At 41.4% G+C, this 8,430-nt stretch overlaps 1 protein-coding gene across 7 annotated transcripts in view; it reads right to left on the reverse strand.

Annotated features, from left to right (window-relative positions):
• The window catches only part of chl1b (cell adhesion molecule L1-like b), a 68,220-nt gene extending 60,563 nt beyond the window's left edge, over positions 1–7,657 (reverse strand). For 3 of the 7 annotated variants that reach the window (XM_035905026.2, XM_035905022.2, XM_006784753.3), the window contains exon 1: positions 7,299–7,651. The gene's annotated coding sequence lies outside the window, so the exon portion shown is untranslated. Of the gene's footprint in view, positions 1–7,298 lie in introns of all 7 variants that reach the window. The other 4 variants (XM_035905024.2, XM_035905020.2, XM_087840518.1 and 1 more) reach the window with 3 other exon arrangements.
• Positions 7,658–8,430: the final 773 nt, after the last annotated feature.

Raw genomic sequence — 8,430 nt, forward strand, 5'->3', positions numbered from 1 at the left:
CACAGAATTTTGATAGAGCTGAAAAACCTGACAGAAGGCAATAAAAACTAAGCAGATTTTGCCCAGATTGCTAGTGTTGCACTGACATTTTTGTCACCTCTTTTTAATCTCTTCTAATCAAGGTTAGGATTAAAGTCTACCTATAACTATTTGGTAGGTAGAGTGATACAAGTGCAACCCTAGATAAGGGATTCTGCATTGATGAATGTAGGCAGGCAAGCAATAAGAGCTCATTACTAGACTGCAGTGCAATGTTTTTATCTGTAAAGTATTTGTTCCTCTCAACGTCAGCATTAATCTGAGGCAAACATCTGCTTCCTTTTCAAATACATCTGCAGTTCATCACTGTGAATTACCATGTGGCTGTTAATCATGTATTTCCTCTGTGACAGAAGGATGTAATTCGAATTTTCCTTCTTCTGTTGTGCATTTTGCTTTTAATGTAAAAATTCTATACCGATATTTTATGTTTGCCTTTCTGTGTTTGAAAAAGTGCAGTTCGCACAACAGCCAGTGCACAAAAATAAAATATTTTCTCCCTTACGGGATCATGGCCAATAGAAAGATCCTGCAGCTGCATTTCTATGAACCATGGATGCTATTTGAAGAAAATGACCTGAAAGCCTTGTATGGAGCGTTTTGGATACAACTAACTGTGGATAATGTAATATTTGTGAATATTTTCAACTATGGCACAAATAAGAAAATAAAGGTTCAAATAAACAATGTCCAGCATTCCCTAAAAACTCACTCTGATCCTAAAGTTACCCAATAGTCTTGTCTACCACCTCTACTGTCTACAAAGAGATCCCAACTTCAACATTAAAGTGTTTGCATACCATTTTCTAAAAAGAAAACACTTCCAATTATAGTGGCTGCTAATCTGGTTGGCATTTCATAATGAGCGCTACACTCTTGTAGCTGTGTTTAGGAAAGTCTGCATAACACTGATTAGCTAATGCAATTAAACTGTACTTACCCCTACCACTGCCCTCTTATGTCTCCAAATGAGTCCATTTGTGACTGTTTAGTAATTTAGCACCAAGCTATTTTCTTTATGTCTAAACATTCTAATAGCTACACCTAAACAGAATGAGACCCAGTGACTGGTCTGACTTTATCAGCAAAAAACCTCCCCTTGATACTCATTAAAACTCCACTGTAAGCTACAGAAAACGTTATAAAGTGAGATCGTTTGCAATCCAATACGCGGCCATAAAAATGTGCTCTGTAAGAAGCACATTTGGTTTCTACCCTCAACAATCTGGAGCTTTAAAAATAATGAGGTCAAGGAGGTCTGCAGTTCGTAGCTTGAGGTCTGTGGGTCACACTTGTAAAAATGGAGTTCGGAGCTCCCCCAAGCTGATGAATTAATTTGGACCCGTACCAGCTTGGCAAGATTCTTTCACTCATCATTTGCTCTATCTGTGGGGAGAGTGCATTAAGAAATAGACATGCTGAGTTTTGGCTCTCTGTGGAACACCCTGAAGGGCAACTGCAAAGACTTTTAGAAATATCACAACCTTCAAAAACTGCAGAAAACATGAATTAGTATTAAGAACTCAACACAAAAAGAACCACCACAGGATATGCCTCATCAGATGTTTAAAACATGTGAAAATATATATGAAATATCGTATCCATGTAAGTATGAAACAGCTGGGACATTCCCCACCTTTGAACCAACCCAAATGGCAATTTGGAAAAGCAGACCAAATCAAATGGTGCAACAGAAAACCGAAAAGGATTAAAGTCTTTGCTCGTGTGTTAGCCCACTTAGAAAATTGACCACGCAGCCCTGCCTCTTTATTCCACAATTCAAATCGTGCCTGATCTGCTCTCTAATCTTCCATTTGGATAATACTACTGTGCTTGACTCCAGGCCCCAATGGGCCAGTAAATAGGCTCTTAATATGCAGAGCAGACACTGAGTTGTATGTTCACACCAAATCATCATACATGGGGCTGCACCGGCTTGGGACTCCCAACAGTCCACTTACAGTACCCACCAGAGCCCAACACAATGTAATGAGGTCCCAGGGGAAGCATCTGGAAAAACAGCACCGCTGCCCTCACAGTACACCCTGTCAAACAAACACATACTTTTAGAGAGACCTCCTTTACAATTTTTACAGTACTACATGAAATATTGGGTTTTTCCTGAATATGCAGACAGAATTTGGGGCACAGCAAAAGAAATTGACCCTCTATTTGTTTAAAGATACGGCTTGATTAAACAAAGCAAACTAGGCTGTGCTGAATGACTTTGATTGCCATTCATATTTTTCTCTAAAATATTTTCCAAATAGGTGAAAATTCCATAAAAATGTGTGGGCATTAGCCAATTCCTCAACCTACCCTAACCCCAGATGTATTAGCATATGGTGACCTTGAAAGGTCAAATGTACTGAAGAAAACACAGGCGAATAGAGAAAAGTTGCAACAGTAGACAAAATATTGGATACAACACAAAGGAAGTAGAAAAAAATCGAAATCTCACTAAATAGAACATAAGTGTTATCGAAGGATTACATGGGGAGGATGCTTCAGTATTGTGATGGAGAAAAATATGAATGTAATATTCGTCTTAATTGCATGATTCATATAATACTGTAGGGTTTTTGTTTTTATAATCCTTGATATGACTATAAACCGAATAAAGTTCTGGTGACTTTTCTTTAGACAACACAAGCAATTTTGAGAGATAACCTCAACAAATTTACTGACACGAGTCACAGAATCATAGTCTTAGGTGTGTTTCATATCGAGCCCAGTATGCCCTCTGTGTCCCCTGCTTGTCAAACGTGTCCTTCCTCATCGTTGGTGCCCTTCACTTTCATCTCCCAAGGGTCCCCTTGTAACCTTATCCACACAATACCCTTCATGGGACACAAAGCCAATGATACCAGGCTCTTCTGTTCCATTCTCTTCATTTGTCACTTTTATTCCTAAGCTCTTTGTTCGTCTTACCTCTGTATGCATGACTTATCCCAAATTGAGACTGCAATTGAAATGGAAATCATCCCTGACTCTCACTGACTTAAGGGCAATAACTTCTTGCTATTTGAGGCATATCTGTCATGTTCGTTGTTCCTTGGAGAATCTTATGGTTGTGTTGCCCTTTTCGCCAAGGTTTTTAACATAAACATTGAATTTGGATGGATATGTACCCCGTGATCCAGAGGCGACACTAAAATTCTGAGCAGGCATGCAAAAAAAAACAGGACAATGAGATTGGAAAAATTAGTTTAGAGCTGACAGCAATGCACATTAGGGTTAGAATTCCTCTCGTAAAACATCCCTTTTACTGGTTCTCATTACTGGCCATGGTTTTCATGTGAGCCTAATCTAAGTTGATTAATTCAACATAAAAATTACAATTGTGAAGCCAGACGACAAAGAAGAACACTACATGACGCTGTCTTTGCTCTGATTCCGGCAGAGAAGGAAAAGAAATTCCCATGAAAAGCGCACTGACAAACAGCCTGGAGGTGAGGATAATAACAATACAAACGAAAGATGCGTGTAAATGCTTGTACATAACAATGATGGGACAGTTTTTCTGAATTATGGCATGTAAACAGAAAACACTATGAAAGATATGACAGCACTGCAAGCTCTGGGGCTGACAGCAAATAACAATGTCTGGGTAAAATGTTCCATTTGTGAGAAAACAGCCTCGGCAGCACAGAAAAAAGGAGCAAAGACAGGCCAAACTGAACCTCCAGACAGGGATGAGCCTGAAGCACATCGCCTGCTCCCGCCCTCTTATTTGCTTCTTTTGCAAAAAAAAAGAAAAAAGTAGAACTGAACATTCAAGATAACATTGACCTCTCTACGGGTTTGTCCTTCAGTGTTTCCTGATTAATTGTCCATGCAGTGCGAGAAGCCATTGATCATGTTCGCCCACTGGTCCTGATGATGCAGTGGCCTGTTAAATAAGAAATAAACCTTGATTCTGATGATCAGCACCTCTTATCTTTACACCTTCATCCCCCATCGGAGGCTGCATGGAGGGGGAAAAATAATAAGAATTCAAACCCTCCTTCCCCCTACATCTCCTCACTGAGCCAATCATTGGAATCATAAAAAAAGAAAATCTGGTAAATAAATACGCACATTGCTGGAGAGCAGGAAAAGGAAATGAATATTTCATGTAACCAGACACATTTCCAGAACTTACTGGCTGGAATGTGCCTTTCTGGCTGTCATCGGTGACAAACATGAAAGAGCAGGGCTCAGGTACGGCTATGCCGCAGCACTCTCAACTCTGCCTGAAGCACAGGGAGCGCAAGTCGTCAGTGTAATTGCTTGTAGTGGTGGAGCCTGAGCTGAACCTCAATTAGGGCCTGGGTACTTGCTAGGCTCCACACCTTCTCTACACGTCTGCCAGCCTCTTCCGGGAAAACATATTTGAACATCATAACGCCGCCAGGTATATCACTGTAATGCTTGTTGTTATCAGACTTTGGGTTTTCCCTTTGCATCGTACTTGTTCCAACAGGCACTTTTTTTTTTTTTTTTTTTTGCATCTCGACTAGCAACACATTCTAGATAGGGTGATAAAAGGGCAGCTAAAATGGACAATTAGTCTGATACAGCTATTCACTCCTGCTCGCTGCTGTCAGGCTGCTTTCGCTAATCTCTTACAGCCATCTGATACTCCAGATTCCATCCGACAGGACTGAATTACAGCCTAAAATTACAGCTCTGATGCTGGTGAAATGCATCTACTGCAGACTGCATGGATGAGACACAGGTAAACACTTCAGAGTGCTTAAAAAGCAAAGATTATGTGAAAGAATGTGTCAGAGTCAAAACTCTTTTTGGATCAAATATTTGAAATAAAGGCTGATTCGCCTCAGTCACACACAGCATCTCGGCTTGTTTCAGTCTGCTCTATAAAGGCCAGGTGAATACGGCCTGGGTACAAAAGAAAGGGCTCTCTGTTTCTTTCCCCTTTTAACTCTCAGCCCCCTCATTTCCCTCCCGCTGTACACAGGATGATACAACATGCATACACACAGACAGACACATGCCATCAGTGCAAACATTTCAGCTCCAAGGCAAACACACCTGTATGAACAGGTAAAGACAAAAATCATAGCTTGTCTCTTGTCTTTCATGTTTTCAATGCACTTCCTGCCTTTAATGGAACTGCCAGTTTGAGCAAAATCCGATGACAAACACAACAAAGTTGGAAGCTCAGGTGTTCCTGTGCAATACCAAGCACTGATGTGCAGGTGGAAGTTTTATTTAAACAGTTTTGCGGAAACTGCATTGTAAACACTCAGTCAGCTGAGCTTGCAAGGCCGTTTTAAGAATGAGCCCGTCTGCAGCCACAAAGGATGTTCTGTTTGCTGCATTTAGCAATCAAAATGATTAAAAGGATGAAAAAGCTCCATGAAATGTGCCAGGTTGGAGCTGAATATTAAGTGGTGCGGAGACAGGATGGCGGGGGCTGGTGGGGGGCACTGGCTGACATGGACCGGCTGGGAGATGGTCGACACTTTGCTTGTCCAATTACTGGCGATCGTTCAAATTGTTTGGTGAGAAGCATTCGACCTACTTCTGGACACAAAGCACCACTGCCCTGAATACAGAGAAGCTGAGGGGGGAAACCACGTGTGATGACAAGTGCCATTAGAGCCTCTTGTCTTTGGCCTAGAAATGAAATTTAGACAACTTACCTGATGTGTGAGAACACTGGAGAAGCTATGTGCTGGGATGAAGGGGGGTGGGCAGCATGAATAGGGTCTGCAGCTGGATTTGATTAAACTCACTAATGGCAGTTTGACCTTCACAAGGTCTTTGCGTTGAACACTAAGCAACGGGACCAGGATAAGAAGTAGCAGCACCCCGAAAACAAACAAAAGTGGCAGTGTTTAGTGTGTGCATGGTTGGTTTTTTTTTTTCCTTTTTTCATTACAAATGTGCAGACAATATGGGTTGCATCGACTGTTCTGCGAACAATACAAGACAACGATCAAAAGGAATTAAAAATATCAAATTATGGGTAAGCTACGGAACAGTTCTGTTTCTTGGGATTCCCTCAAAGGCATCATCTACAAGGGTGGGGGGGACCCAGAAAACAACACTACATTTGAAATCGCTGCACTTCCACACAAGAGTTTAGTACATTTGCATACCTCGTAAATATTCACACTGAGGGAATCCTCATACCCGCCACGTGAGACACAGTCGGTTCATACGTGCAGCAAACACAATGAGGCACGCAAGCAACGACTGCCCTTGGTTTAAAATGTGACTGTAATGTGATTTTAATCGCACAGATTAAAGTCTAATCAGTTATGCCAATCACGCTTCACATATCTAACGCACGTAATGAGGAGCCACTTCCCGTAAGAGCAGAACGAGATTAGAGAAACCTAGGGTGTTTTATTTTGTTTTGTTTTCTACAGCCTTTTACAGAGTTTGAATGTCCAATGTGACACCAGTTAACCTTTTGTACAGGTCCTCTGCATTCAAGTCACTTCAGAACACATGCACCTTTATTCCTACTCCACATACCTGGCAAATGACTCTCATATCACATGCAAAAGCACTTTTTTGCCCTCTAAGAATGAGATTCACCATGCTGGGTGACAAGGTGTGATTCCCTTCTGCAGTTCAGCACTCAGCATGCAAGCCAGTGATATGCAGGCTCAGATCAGCCCTGTGTTATGGCCAGTGTAAGAAGGATGGTGTGTGTGTGTGTGTGTGTGTGTGTGTGTGTGTGTGTGTGTGTGTGTGTGTGTGTGTGTGTGTGTGTGTGTGTGTGTGTGTGATCTCCAGTGAGTATTTTTTTTTTTTATCTCAGGCTGTCATACAAATAAGAAAGGCATTAATTCACAAGCAGTAACTCTCTCTCTCTCGGCATACCACGGACGTGATTTAAAAAGGGGCTGAAGCAAAGGTAGCTAGCAAAATCATTTCTATTACTCTAAACTGCACCTGTAGTTATTATTCCACTCATGAAACATTCTCCCAAAGCAGTCGTGACAACACTTCCCAATTCCATCCCAATTCCATCTTTTCCTACATTTGCTTTCTTTCTTTATTTATATATCTACTTCTTCTTCTTCTTCTTTAAACTGGCATTTCCAACCACCTGCCATATAGAGCTCGTGCAGGTATCTGCTGTATATCACTATAACAACCGGGGAGCTCCGCGTGCGCAAGCTAGCAAACATTTCTAACAAGTGTCACAACTAAAAAGTCAAAGGAGGGGAAAAACGCGACTTGCTTTTCGAAGCAAAGTGAAAAAAGAAGAAAATAAAAATTTAAAAAGAACTCACCTTCAGGTGCTACTCGTGTCCAGACAGCCGCTCACAAAGTTGAATTGTGTCCACCGCTGGAGGAAGAAGGCAGAGGGAGTGTTAACTGTCAACGTAACGCTGCCGCCGTGCCTCGCAGTTGGTGTGTAGCGGAGTACCACCCCTCCTCCTCCTCTTCTCCTCTTCCTCGTCCTCCTCCCTTGGATGCTACTATTGCTCCCCTCTCCTCTTCTTCCTCCTCCTCCTCCTCTCTGCGCCTCTGTAAAAAGGGGGGAAAAGTAATAGCGGTTTCCTCCTCCTTCTCCTCCACCTCCACAATGACAGACTCAAAGAAAAGAAGGGACCCTATCGTAGTCAATAGGTTTCACAAAAAACCCATGGCAACGCAGAAGAACCCGTGCGCAACTTCCCCACGTTGTGACCGGGTTAAAGCTCTCCCCAGCCCCCCAAACGGTGACAGACATTATTCCCAAGACTCGGAGTGAGCAGGTTTTATAATGGGAGAAGGAGGAGGAGGAGAGAGGGACACTGAACTCTTCTGGTGGGGATGCTGTTCAAATATGAATGAGAGGGAAACATTTAAATTGTCCTTCGTTGGATGTAAATCCCTGTTTGTGCCTGTCCTGTTTATGGAGTTCATTGCAGGTGTTATTTATTTGAAAATGTATTTTTATAATTTCACAGGAATTCTGTTTGTCTTGCTGAGCCTGAATGGTCTAAACACACGAGATTTACAAAATTGCAATAATTTGAATTGTTTTTATTTTAATTTATTTGAAAAAAGTACATTGCATTTAAATAACATTATCATTTTTATGATATCAAATACTGAAATAATAATAATTACAATTAAAATATAGATTTTTTTCACTGGAAAAAATACCATCAAACTGAGTTCTGACTATATGATACATCACCTATGCTAAGAGGAAGTCTGAAATTTTAATACCTATAACGTAATATGTGAGACTCAGCTGTGCTCTGTTATACTGTGCCTGTGTGAGGGAAAAGGTCTGAAAATCATCTTCCACTGACTTCGCCTGGTCATAAGTCCTCTTTGTTGTAGCTTGGTTTCATAGTCGCATCTGTACAGTACTAAAATCTGCATGCTTTATGATTTTGTGGTGTCTTGCAATATATGGGACAGCACAAA

This window comes from Neolamprologus brichardi, chromosome 5 (genome assembly GCF_056152115.1).
Source record: "Neolamprologus brichardi isolate AB-2024 chromosome 5, ASM5615211v1, whole genome shotgun sequence".
Taxonomy (NCBI): Eukaryota; Metazoa; Chordata; class Actinopteri; order Cichliformes; family Cichlidae; genus Neolamprologus; species Neolamprologus brichardi.